Here is a 13,967-nt window from a genome sequence, read left to right as displayed (position 1 = left end):
GATGAAATTCCTTATGCACAACCCTACCCCGGAGGGAGCCTCCAAGGTGGTCCCCGACGCTCACACCTTCGGTGTGGGCCGGATGTGGGGACCAGAAATACGCCACTTCCGAGATTCGGCTGTAAAAGACTGGCCTCCGTTGTGCGGCGCCCCCCTTCCCCTCCGAACTGGCCCACTCACGCCGGGGGCGCAGCTGCCATGCCTGGTGGCGGGGGGAGTCAGGTGAGACCACAGCCCCAGCCAGCAGCTTGGCTACAACCTTGTGAGCCCTCGAGCCAGAGGCCCCCAGTTAAGCCACACACAGACTACTGACCCTCAGAAGCCGTGAGATCATAAAAAGCTTAAAGCAAACAAGTTCTAGGGGTGATTTGTTCCTAGAACTGACAACTAGAGTTAGCAAGGCCACAAGGTCAATACACAAAATGCAATTGTGTTTCTGCAAGCTACTAGTAAACAATTAGAAAATGAAAATTTTTAATCTATTTAAATTAGCACCAAAAATAAAATACATGAGAATAAATTTAACAAAACACGCATGTGCGAGACCTCCACATGGATAACGGAGAGAAATTAAAGGCAAGTAAATGGAGACACCGACTGTGTCTGTGGGTTGGAAAATTCAGTCCCATCAGGATGGAAATTCTCCCCAAACTGGTGTAGCTTTAGCACAGAATCCCAATCAAAGTGCCAATGGCATCTTTTGTAAAACATGTTTGAAACCTGGCCTGAAATTTTTGAAGGGAAGGGAAAGACTGATGTCAAGACTTACTGCAAAGCTGCAGTGAGACAGACGGGCCAACAGACAGCAGGACAGAACAGAATCCAGAAGTGGACGTGTAGAAACGTGGCGTGTTTACTTTTGACAAGACACCAATGCTTATTAATGGGGGAAGGAAAGTCTTTGGAAACAGACGACTCCCCTCCTTCCTCGTAGCACACCCCAAATGAATGCCACACAGGTCACGGGTCTAACCCGAAAGCCAAGGCTACTGGTTTAGGAAAAGCGCAGGAGAGCTGCTCCTCGACTTTGGGGGTCGTTTACGGATTCACCTTGGTGATGTTGAGGGGGTCCCTTTCCAGAGCTTCTGGGGTGTTATTCAGACACAGGGTACCCCCAAGACGTGTGCAAGCCTTGCCCCCTTCTGTCCTCTCCTGCCCCCTTTGTGACTGCCATCTTCACTGTTTCCTTCCCGCTCACTGGGAGCCACGTGGGCCGCGTGCAGTTTGGCTCCAACCATCACTCAGAATTCAGAGGACGCGGGGGACGGGGACCTTCATGTTCGCCCACCTCTGCTGGGCTGTCCCCGTCGCTCCTCCTGCGGAGGTCCCGGGCTCCTCTGGTCTGTTGCGAGGATTTCCTTTGGCACATCTTCTAGGGCAGGCGGCCGGCGCAACCCCCCCTCGCTTCCCCTGCATCGTGAGGCTGACAGCGCCTTGCTCTCTGCACCTGAACAAAGGAGGACCCCTCCCGGAAGTGCACCCCCGGGAGGGGATGCGGCACCTCGGGGAAGACCCCGCAGGCTGGCGACCCCGGCATCTCCCTGACCCATGAGGAAGTGATTTCGAGACGGGAGCACCCACATCCAAACGCGTGTGCGGGCGACCCACGTGGTCCTGGGAGCGGGGATGGGGCGGGGACACTGCAGAGCGCGGCGCTCTCAGCCAGGCTGAGCCCAGACGGGCGGGCTGGGTGGGGAGGCCGGAGCGGACCCGGTGAGGGGGGCCCTTCCTCCCCAGCTGGCTCGGGGGAAGCTCCGCCTCACTTGTCCTCTCCCACCCACCGTCCTGTCTCCGCCCCCTTTTCTCTGTCCCCACGTTTCCTTACATTGTATTAAAAAACAAGTCAATGCCTCATAAAAGCCACTGTGTTTTCCAGTAATAGACCACAGCCAAGTAACCTTGACCTCAGCTGTCGGGTGAAACAGACCCTCCCGCTGTAGAACGCCCCACAGGACTGGCCCTGCGAGCCTCTGCTCTGTCCCGGAACAAGCGAGGCCTCTCTAGCAGCTGCTTCCACACACGGTGGATCCTCCTTGGTTCCCGCCTCACTCAGGAATTGCGCTGGCTGCATACACCACCGAAACACCACCAGCAACAACAAAAGTGGCTTCGGTAAGTCAGGCGTTCACGTGTCTCTCATGAGACAAGAGTTGCAGGTGGCCAACCAGGGTGGTCTGGGTCTCCACAGTCATCGGAGACCCAGGCATCTCCGTCCTTCTTTTGCAGCTCCTTGCACATGGCTTTCTGTCTCAAGGTCGCCTCATGGTTCAAACTATTGCCAGAGCCCCAGCCATCACACCTCTGTTCAGGAAGCAGAAAAAAAGCAACGCAAAGGACAGGGGGTGCTTTTCCCAGGCGAGTCAGCTACTTTCAAGGAGCCCCCCCAAAGCTCTGTCCAGCACTTTTACTCACATCTCCTTTGCCAGACCTTCGTTATTTGGCTGTACACAGCTGCAAGGAATATCGGGAAATGGGGTCCAGAGGGGATATCTGGCTCGGCCAGGATGGTGAAGGCCCAGAAACTTGGGATGGGGGAGCCCTGTGGGGCAAGTCTGCCCCCCAACCCAGCAGAGAGCGAGGACAGGGGCCAGGATGAGCCCCACAGAGTTCCGGCCAAGGACACAGACCAGTGCCAACTCCTCCCTGCGGGACTTGGGCGGGACTCATGCCCCCTCCCTGGCTCTCCCAAGGCCCCGCCTCCACAGCTCTGAGACCCCAGCAGGGTCTTCAGGGACCAGCAGGACCCATGGATGGGGGCAAACTTCTGATCTCGCACCATCTCTGTCACGGTGCCTGGGGCGCGGCCCAGCCAACCCTCTGCAGTCCACTGACTCAGGACACAGCTCAGCCTTGGGTCACGTTGTCCAGCCCTTGTGACGGTCCAAGCTTGGGCCTGGACGCCTGGACCAGAAGCAGATCTGTCTGGAGTGGCCCTTCAGTGGGGCTCCTTCTCAGCCCCTGCCCATGGCCTGCTCCCCGACCCAGTGGTCCCCCAGGATGGCCATGGAGATCCCACCCACGCATGCCCTGCCTCGCTCTGGCCCAGCCCAGACGCCAGCCCTCGGGGTCTCTGTGTCGGGCACCATGTTTCCAAGCTCCTCGAGAGCCCCTGAGAGCCCCTGCCTAGGCCTGGGGTCAGCAGGCAGCACCCTAGCCCTGGAGGGCCCAGGAGAGGGGCCGGTCAGGAGGTCCTACCCCCTCCCCGGCAGGTCAGCAGGAGGCGGGAGGAGAGGCCTGGAGAGGAGTCGCGCTTTGCCTGAGCCCCTCGCCCCAAGCCGAGGAAAAGGCCCCATGTCATCCCGCGGTACCGAAGAGGAAACTGAGGCACAGAGCACAGAGGTGAGCTGACCCGCCACGTAGCTGGACGGCCTCCCGCCGTGGCCACCAGCCCGGCATCCCTTCCCCGCCCTGAGAAGCGTGGGGTAAGGCAAGCAGCTCTCGGGACTGGCGGTGACCAGGCCTGGGAGCCCCAGCTGCAGGACAGGGATGCACGGCTGCAGGCAGATCCCAGCCTCTATCAGCAGCTCCAGGGGGCCGGCCGAGCTCTCCGGGACCTGCTGGTCAGAGCTCTCCAGGGACGAGGCCCCCGCCCTGCCCTCCCGTGGAGGGGCAGCCTTGGTGCCAGTGAGGGCGGGCGTCTAGCTGCCCCCACCCCGCCCTCCGCGGACAGCGGGCAGAAGGCCGGCGGCCGCGCTCTCCCGAAGGCGCTCCCGTCCGCCAGTTTCGCGGAGTCCGCTTGGCCGCCCACCTTCCCCTGCGCCCAAGGCCCGCCGGCCCCTCCCGCAGCGGGTGGTGGCTGCGCCAGTGACCTTGTGGTAACCCGAGTGCCATCCGTCAGCGGCCGGCCGCCAGGCTCCGGAACGCTGCGGCAGCTCATCTGAATTCAAATTACCCTGGGAGACGCGCGCCGTGCCAGCCATAACTCAGCGCGGCTGGAGAAGCGCGGCCGCTGCAGATTGGACATTACCATACATTCCTGGGGCGTCGGACAGGGCTGCTAATGAAAATATCAATCAAAAACTCAGCTGACTTAATGGTCAATTTAAATTAATTAATTGGGGAGGAGAAAAAAGTCGAGGGGGCAGCGCTGACGGGCTCCGTCTCCGGTGGCCGCTGAGAAGCTTGGTGCCCGACTGGTACAGCCCCCGGCCCGGCAGAGGGGCATCCCCTCCCAGGGACCCCAGGACACCCGAGGACCCAGGGAAGGGGTGTGAGGCCCGGCCTCCCTGCCTCGGCAGCTCCCGGTCAGCTGCGGGCAGCCTGTCCGACTGTCCGGATCCCTGTCTGCAGGGATAGCCAGCCACCTCCTGCCGGGTCCCCCTGGTCACCAAGGAGCAGAGAACCCCCTTTGCCCGCGGGACGGGGCGTGGCTGGCGGGGCGAGGGCGGGTGAGCCACCGTCCGCTCGGGTCTATGCCTGGACGTCCGCCCACCCCCTCAGGCCTCATCTCCTTGTCCGTGAAAGGGGGTGGCGGCAACCCCCGCCCAGGGTGCTGCAGGCCGGGGCGCCCCAAGGCCCCTCGGGAGGGCCAGTGAATTGTCTTCCACATACAGAGAGAGAGGGCAGGTCCCCAGAGCGCAGCCCCGCTACAGCCAGGCAGCTGGAGTGTGAGCTGTACAGTGTCCCTCTCAGCCGTGCGGCACTGGGAAAAGCTTCCAAGGCCCCAGGCGACAGGGGAGCAGGGCTCGAGGGACACACGGGGACCCGCCACTCAGTGAGGGAATGGAGCTCGAGAGGCAGACGCCACAGCCCAGGGGCACCGGCAAACCGTTCAGCTGCCAGAGGGGGGTCTGGGGGAATCAGGATTCCGGGCAGGACCCTCAGGGAGATGCCCACCGCAGGCCCCGCAGACGGGACTTTTCACATCCTCAGAAGCAATAACAGAGCCCTCCAAAAAGGAGGGAGGCGACAGAGCCAGGCTGGCCTGGCCCCCCGGCCCCGCTGCAGGGCACCGGCCGTCTGCGGACCTCTCCAAGGGAAGGCTGGCCCCGGGGCTGGGTCCCAGGTGCCAGGCGGAACATTCCTTGCCATGGACTCTCACCCAGCACCTTTTCTGCAGGAACTGCTCGGGGACATCGCCCACGGCTGAGAGGAACCCGCCATCCAGGGTCTCAGCGCGTGCGGTCAGGGCCGGGGGAGCCCGAGGCGACGTGGGGATTGGAGAGGAGGTGGGAGGCTGGCGGGGGGCGGGGGGGGGGCAGTGAGGAGGGGTCAGGACCCTCGGAGGCAGCCAGGAGGCTGTCAGTGCCAAGTTCAAGTGATTTCACGGGGAGGGGGGGTGGGCAAGTCAGGGTGAGACGTGATGGGGAGGGCTGGGTGGGCATCTCGGGCTGGGGATTGGGGACCCGTGGGGGCTATCCCTGGGCTTCGGGTTCTGGTGGTGTTTGCGGTCAGCACTGGGGCACCACCAGGGTTCTGGGGAGACCCGGACAGTCACCCCCACCCAGCCCACCTTCAAGGGGAGGGCCCGCTGCCTCTCCCAGGCCTGGTGCAGGAGGGGGGCCTCATGTCCCCCAGCCACTTCTGCCCGTGCACTGTTAGGCCCCAAGCCCCCGAGGGTCCCCCCGACCCAGCTGTTACCTCTCGCGCCCCCAGGCCTCCTGGTCAGTGCCCGGCCGGGAAGCCCAGCCACCCAGGTCCCCGTGGGTCAAGTACCGGGGACGAAGGGCCCACCTGGCCCAGCAGGTGGAGGGGACACGAGCCCCACCTCTGACCCCAGGGCACTGCCGAGGCCACGGCAGCTGCTCAGCAGGTGCCACTGTTCCTGACTAATTCCCCCCACTGGCGACAGCTGGTGCAGGTGAAATGTCTGCAGACGCACGTTTCCCAGGAGAGGTACGTGCCGACATCACTCCTCCAATAACTGCAAGATCGATGGTACCAGGGGCCCCAGACCGAGGGACCCTGAGGGGCCCACCCCGCCCTCCGCCCCTCCCACCCCCCCCACCGGGCCTGGGTCCCATAGGCTACTTGCCCTCCCATCACCTGTGCCAAACTCACTGGCCCGACAGAGCCAGGGTCTAGGCTGGGCCCAGCAGCCAAGGGCTGCAGCCAGCCGAGGCCGGGACGTGGAGAGAGGGGGTGACGGAGAGAGCCCAGAAGAAGGGGGTCCCAGGCCCTCACCTTTGGGCACTGGTCCCTCCCAGGCCCTCCACTCAGTGGGGTGGCTGCTCCCAAGGTCACGCAGCAGGTTGGTGGCAGCCTGGGGCTCGAACCTCAATTTCCCCGGGCTCCCCCTGGCAACCCACCCACCGTGGAGTGGCCCCTGGGGGATTCGGCTGTGTGAGTTCTGTGGCCTTAGGCGAGTCCCGCACCCTCTCTGGGCTCAGAGCCCCATCTGTAAATTGCAGTGTCCAGGGACCAGCGCTGGGTTCAGTAAGCTCTGGGGCCACGCTCACAGCCACTGGGGCCACACCCACAGCCACCGGGGCCACACCCACAGCTCACCCTGCCCCCTCCGACCCTGGGCTCCTGCACTCCTGGCAAGCCTCCTGGATGGCTGGCCTCCCTGGGGAGGGGGCATCTCATCTTGTCCACACTCCCCAGGGTGGCCAGCGCTCTTTGGGGAACGGCATTGATCCCCTTCCTGGACTCAGCCCTCTCTGGGAAGTAGAAGGAGCCACCAGAAGCCCTGAGGATACTGAAGTGGGGGGACTGACTGGGGGACACCATCGCCACCACACCCGGGGCCCCAGGGTCTGCGCCACCTCCACTCCCACCCCAGGTTCCAGACCGCCCTCCACCCACCCACCCCCGCAGGCTTGCCCACACGCCGGGCAGGCTGAGGTCTCAGCCACTGCCGGGGCAATCTTTGCTGCCACCCAGCGGCCGCTAGGGGCAGTGCAGGTGGCGCCTCCGGCCACCGCAGGACCACCCAGCCCCACGGTGAGTGACCTGGGGCCTCCAGGAGCTGGCCAGTGGAAGTAGAGCCCCTCTTTGGGCCTGGACCATACACCCCAGAGGCCCAGCGAGAGGGCAGCTGGGGACCAAGGGGGTGGGGCTGAGTTCTGGGCAGAGAAGCCACTGCCTCGGTCTAGGGCCACCCGGCCCCGCCCGCTGTGGGGAAGTTAGCATCCATCCTCCAGTTCCTGCACGAGCGTCCCGGTCGCCCCGTGAGGCCAGGACCCCTAGCCCCACACGCTGAGAGCGTCCAGCGTCTGGACCCTCAGGCTTCAAGCTGAGAAACAGGCCTTGATCCAAGACCCCCGCCCAGCTTGTGCAGCCACGGTGCGAAGCCCACGCGCAGCTGCTCCCCTCGGGCCCTCAGCCCCAGCCCACACCCTCAGGAGGATGGGGAGGGAGGCGTCCCCGCCGGCCCCGGCCTGCGATCCCAGCTGCTCTGGGCGCACCCACATCCCAGTGTGAGCAGCCGGGGTATCACCGGCTGCACAGTGAGCATCTCAGGGGCCGTCTGCTGCAGAGCCCCGGGGCAGCCCCGCCCCTCCCTGCCCTGGTCCAGAGGGCTGCGGAGGGCGGGTGGGATGGGCCGGGGAGCCCTAGGCGGCAGACACTGCCTGGCAAGGTGAGGCCCAGCCTCTCCCTCCCTGACCCATGAAGGGACAAAGCCCCACAGGCCACAGGCTCCACCCCCCAGAGGCCCCTCTGTGCACTGGCCTGTCATCTGTCAGGTCCACCTGCAGTCTCCCCCGCGGCCCCTGCAGCATGGCCTTGGCCCGGCGTGGAGAACCACCCGGGCCCGGCACAGAGCGGACCCTCGGCAGATGGGAGCCCGACGCCCAGGGCAGCCCTGCCCACACCCGGCTTTCACGGAGGGCATACTGGGGGCTCCCAGAGCAAGTGTCTCAGGCCCAAGCCAGCCCCCCGGGAAGGGGGAGCCAGCCCTGAGTCCCTGGTAGTCCCAGGGCTGCCGTGGCTGTCCTCACCACACAGACCCACCCGGGCCACCCAAGGCAGCTCTGAGATCAGGGCCCCCCCCAAAGGCCAAAACCACGACAGAGGGGCAAAAACCGCGGCCGCTCAACACCCTGCCCCGCTCAGTCCGCCTCGCCCTCACGCCCCGGGTCCATTCAGACAGAGGAGGTACCATGCTGGGAGGGGAAGCCAGGCCCTGGGCCTGAGTGAGGACCCCCTGCGCCCTGTGTCCCCAGCACCCCTGAAGGAGGAGGCCTTGGTATCTGTTAACGGACAGGGTGTCCTGCCGCCCGTCCGCCAGGGCTGGTGGAGGTCTGTGCCAGGACAGCAGGACAGAGGACCCACGCCCCACGTACAAGGGCATCAGCCACCCCTGCCAGCCGCCCTGAGCCAAGCTGCACCCATGAGGCGGCCGTGCTCCCAGGAAGCCAGGAGAATGGGCGTCAATCCCCAGTGGACGGATGCTACGCTGGGGCCCAAAGAACTGGGGCTCCCGGGGGCCGGGCCCTGGACCTCCCTACCCTGGTCCAGCACCCTGTGTCCTTCTGTCGACGGCGAGCACAACCAGGCTAGCGGCGGCCACGCATCCAGCCAGGCGTCGGTGGCGGGGCTGGGAGACTGGGAGAACTGGGCACCGACCGCGGGGTCCGCAGATTCCATAAAGCACCAGAGGCAGCGTTTCCCCCTTGTGGGCCAGACGGCCTCTGCGGTCCCTGCTCACCTCTGCCGCCCGACGCACCTCGCTTCGGAAACAGCCAGGCCCGAGGGCTGCCAGGTGCTGAGCCTTGATCTCGTGGGGACACTCAGCCCAGGACCCGTCCCCCGCCTCCCGGGGCCTCTTCCTCTCCTGCACGAAGGGCCCTGATGTGGGATTCCACTTCCGTGAAATGTCCAGAACGGGTAAATCCACAGAAGCAGAGCAGGTTGGTGGGGTGGCGGCCAAGGGTGGGGCGTTTCTTTGCGGCCACGGCGTGAAATGCCTCGGGACTGGATGGACGTGGTGGCTGCACAACCCTGCCAATGTCGCAACTGCCACCTTAAGATGGTTAATTTTGTGTCATGTGAATTGCACCTCAAAGCAAGTTTCAAAAAGACAATTAGACTGGAAGGATACAGAGACGATTAGCATGGTCCCTGCGCAAGGATGACACGCAAATTCGCGAAGCGTTCCGTATTTAAAAGAAAAAAGACAATGAGATAACTTGGATGTATAGTAATATATGAAATTAATACCTAAATCAATAAATCTCATACACTAACAGTAAAAAGATGCTTGCAGTTAATTGTGTAAGACTTTTAAAATAATAACACCGGAGAGGGAAGGCTTTGGTCCCGTGGCCGCTGCATCTGCCTGGCCCCAGCCCCCCTCTAGCCCCCTCACCTGTGCCCGCCCGGGCTCCCCACAGCATCGCCCCAGGGAGCTCCTGGCTGCGCAGGTGCGGACGACATGACCCTCCTGCATGGCGGCACCCACAGCAAGCGTCCCTGTCACCCCACACGTCCCAGGTCTCGGCCTGGGAGCGGCAAGGCTGGTGTTCATCCCAGATGCCACAGCACGCTCTCTCCGCTGCAGTCCGTGCAATGCTGTGGGGTCTCATTTGTCATCTGTTACTGTGGTTTCTTGTTCCTGGAGCAAGTTCCCAGCTGAAGGGGAGCTCCCTGGGGAGGGGTCCCAGCACGGGGCACATGCAAGACCCAGAGAAAGTTCCCCTGAGCTGAAAGGGCATTAATTGAGCAGAGGGCGGCCTCTGAGACACCCCATGACCCCCGCCTCCTGGGTTCACGCCACTGTGGGCCGCACCCACACTTCCATCAGGCTCCGCAGATGGTGGGTGTGCTGTGGCTAGCTGGCCCACCGAGGGAAGCCGGCTGCTTGCAAGTTTCCTTGGAGAAGCCCCGGCGGCAGGACCGAGGGTGACTCCGAGGAAACATGTGCGGTGCAAAGGGTGACAAAGAGCCACCAGGGTGGGACATATGTGGGGACACCCACAGCCACTGACAGCACGTGACAGGACTGCCAACGGCCTGGGGGCAAAACGAGGCTGCCCGTGCACAAGAAGAGGACAGAAAGCCAAAAGGGCAGGGCCAGAATCAAAGTGACCAAGGTCCTGGTGTTGGGGGGAGGCAAAGACCTGGGTGAGCTTCAGACTTTGCGAGGTAAGGACGCTCATTATCACGGCGGGGCACCCACTACAGAGCAGAAACAGAACTCATAACATCACGACCAGGAGAGGGAGAAGCCACAGAACCCAGTGACAGAAGACTTACAGTAAGTGAAAAAACACCTCATTCTCCAGGTAAAGCTGGAAGTGGATTAAGAAAACCACTCTGGTCTGTTCACCAAAGACCTAACATACAAGGCTACTGAAAGATTTAACACAAAAGGATGTAAAAATATATACCCAGTGACGTCCGCTTCTGGTCAGAATGCAGAGGATGTTGAAACCCTCAGCTCCCGACAAGAAAACTCATCACGTTAAAGCCAGGGATGCAGGAGAAGGAGCGTCTGCAGGGCAGCTTGAAGAACTGGTTGCACAGAGAGACGAGCCTTTCCTCACGGGCACCCGGGGTGGGCACCTGTCTGGCACGGTGGGTCTGCCTGCAGCGGTGGGGGGTCAGCGGGCTTGGTCAACAGTCCAAACTACCAAGTGTCTAACAGGCATGGAGCTGGAGGCCCAGAGGGCAGAAGAGAGAAGACTACAGCAGAAAATCTAACAACCCACTGAGTTCAGAAGCTGGCTGAAACAGCAGCAACTGTGCAAGATGAATACAAAGAAACACCATTCCCAGGTGTGGCCAACTGCTGAAAACCAGAACTAAAGAGAAAATCTCAAACGCTTCCAGGAAAAGAAAAAAAAAACATCACTTACAGGGATTCAACAATAAAATCACTTCTGACCCCTCACCAAAAACTATGCAAGCCTGAAGACAATGGAATTGTTTCTTTAAAGAAGGAACGAGACGAACTGGAATTCCATGTATGGCAAAACTATCCTTCAAAAATAAAGGCGAGGGCTTCCCTCGTGGCGCAGTGGTTGAGAGTCCGCCTGCCGATGCGGGGGACGCGGGTTCATGCCCCGGTCCGGGAGGATCCCACATGCCGCGGAGCGGCTGGGCCCGTGACCCACAACTACTGAGCCTGAGCGTCTGGAGCCTGTGCTCCGCAACAAGAGAGGCCAAGACAGTGAGAGGCCCACACACCGCGATGAAGAGTGGTCCCTGCTTGACACAACTAGAGAAAGCCCTCGCACAGAAACGAAGGCCCAACACAGCCAAAAATAAAAATAAATAAATTAAAAGAAGGCTCAACATTAAAAAAAAAACAAAACAAACAAAAAAAACAACAGAAAACAAGTGTCAGCCAGGATGTGGAGAAACTGGAGCCCTGTGCACGGCTGGCAGAATGTGAAATGGCGCAGCTGCTGGGGAACAGTGTGGAGGTTCCTCAAAAAACTAAACAGCCACCACTGAACCCGGCAATTCCATTTCTGGTCACACGCTCAAAAGAACTGACAGCAGGGTCTCAGTGGGGTATTTGTACCCCCATGTTCATAGCAGCGTTACTCACAACAGGCAAAAGGTAGACACAACCCAAGTGTCCATTCACACAGTGGAATGTTATTCAGCCTTAAAAGGGAAGGAGATTCTGACACCTGCTACAACATGGATGAACGTTGAGGACATTATCCTCAGTGACATAAGTCAGTTAAAACAAAAGTACTGTGTGATTCCACTTATATGAGTCCCTAGAGGAGTCAGATCCATAGAGACAGAGAGCAGATGGTGGGGGCCGGGGGAGGGGGACGGGAGGTTAGTGTTTAATGGGTGCAGAGCTCAGTTTGGGAAGATGGAAAAGTTCTGGAGATGGATGGTGACGGCTGCACAGCAACGCGAATGTACTTAACGCCACTGAACTGTGCACTTAAGAACAGAAGTAGAGTCATGGACGTAGAAAACAAATTTACGGTTACCAGCGGGTAAGGGGGGGGGGATCAATTGGGAGACTGGGATGGGCAGAGACACACTACTATATATAAAACAGGTAACTCATAAGGGCCTACTGTAGCGCACAGGGAACTCTACTCAGTACTCTGCAATGGCCTGTGTGGCCTAAAAGAGTGGATATATGTACATGTGTAACTGATCATTTTGCTGTACACCTGAAACTAACACAACATTGTAAATCAACTATACCCCAATAAAAAAAATGTTTTTAATGGTTAACGTGGTAAATGTTATGTTATATGTATTCTACCACAATAAAAAAAAATTGGAGACAGGGTCTTTAAAGAGGTGAATAATGTAAAATGAGGTCCCAAGGGTGGGCCCTGATCCAATCTGACTGGTGTCCTTATAGGAGGAGGAGATTAGGACACAGACACACACAGAGGGACGACCCTGTGAGGACACGGGGAGGAGGTGGCCGTCTGCACGCCCAGGAGAGGCCGCCTCAGGAGGACCCAGCCCCGCGCACACCCTGAAATGGGACTTGCAGCCCCCAGGACTGGGGCGAGCAAATGCCTGTTGTCTGAGGCCCCCAGCGCACCCTCCCCAGTCTGTAGTATTTGCTGCAGCTGCCCTAGAAAACTCATGTACAGATTAAAGGAGAAACATCGTATGATCCTCTCAACTGACGAATAAACGAAAATTCAATGTTCGTTCATGATTTTTTATCATTAGCAAACTAGGAATAAAATTGGACTTCCTGTGAATCTCCCGGGTCTTCCCCGTGCTCTGCTCCTTGTCTTTGGGGTTGGAGGGAAGACCTGGGGCCACAGGACGAGCCCCACCCTCTGCCACCAGCACAAGGATCCCCAACAAGCCCTTCCCAGGCCGCCCGCCCGGGGGCCTCCAAGGTGTCTTTTCAGCCTGTTAACAAGCAGTCCTGGCCATCGAGACCAGCAAAGGGCGCGAGATCAGGGATGTCGCCGTGAGCACCTGGGGAAGCCAGCTCCAGCGCCCAGACCTCAGCCAGAGACCCAGGACCGGGTGGACAAAACTGGAAGGTGGACGAGGCCTGAGTCCCCTCCTGGACGCCCTTGACTGGACAGCCCTCGCCCGGCCAGAAACCACATAACATTCCCCACACGTGTGCATGCACACACGTGCACGTGGGCACAGCCCCACACGTGCCTATACACACACGTTCCACATGTATACGGCCGTACATGGGCAGGCACACAGACCCATGCATGCACATACACACACGCGGGCCCCCAGGTGCACACATGCGGGTGCACGCAGGTTCGTGTGTGGGCACGTGGGTGTGCACGTAGGTACACACGTGCACACACATGCAAGCATGCCTCACCACATTCCAAACGGTGAAACATTTATATGCCTCATTATTTAAACCAATGCAGTGACACTCAAAATTGCTAAAAGGATCTAAAAAGGAAGCCAGATGATTTGGAAATTCAAAGCTACTCTCCTAAATAACTCCTCGGTCAGAGAGCAAATGAAAGTAGCTGTGACAGACGATTTTACAGGTGTTGGGAGAGAGACTGCACATCCCCGGGGCCAGCTTCAGGAACGGTTGTCAGAGAATTCGCAACCTTAAATGTTTTTATTACTGAGCAAGAGAGACTGAAAATAAATGAACTCAACATTCGACACAAGGAGGGAAAACAGAACAATAAAGTAAATCCGCGGGAGGCAGGAGCGAGGAGTACAGATAAAGGCGGATTAATGAATTGGAAACGAGGAAAATGGGGGAACTCAAAAGTAAATCCAAGCGCTGGTTCCTCAAAATAAATAAATAAAATAAACAAACGTCTGACCAGGCTAATCAACAGAGCGAGAGAACCCAGACGCCGTGCGGGCCCAGAAGAGGGGACCAGAGAGCCCGGATTAAAAGCGACAGGTTAGTACATGGGATATTCTTGATGAAACTGACACCGTTCTAAGACAATACAAATTACCAAAATCACTTAAATAGGTTTTTAAAAGCTATATCCACAGCTGCAGAAAAATAGGAAAAGCGTCATGGGCAGCCACTTCCCCTCCCCCTCGACACCAGGGCAGAGGCCCACGGTCGGGATGGGCTGCGGGCACCCCGGGAGGGGGGCCCGGCTGAGCAGTGGGGTGGGGGAGGG

General features: G+C 59.8%; 1 pseudogene; it reads left to right on the top strand.

Annotated features, from left to right (window-relative positions):
• Positions 1–8,955: 8,955 nt before the first annotated feature.
• On the top strand, positions 8,956–9,051 carry LOC132426398 (U6 spliceosomal RNA; annotated as a pseudogene).
• The last annotated feature ends 4,916 nt before the right edge of the window (positions 9,052–13,967 follow it).

Source organism: Delphinus delphis, chromosome 5 (genome assembly GCF_949987515.2).
Source record: "Delphinus delphis chromosome 5, mDelDel1.2, whole genome shotgun sequence".
NCBI lineage: Eukaryota > Metazoa > Chordata > Mammalia > Artiodactyla > Delphinidae > Delphinus > Delphinus delphis.
This window is presented reverse-complemented; position numbering and strand designations above follow the sequence as displayed.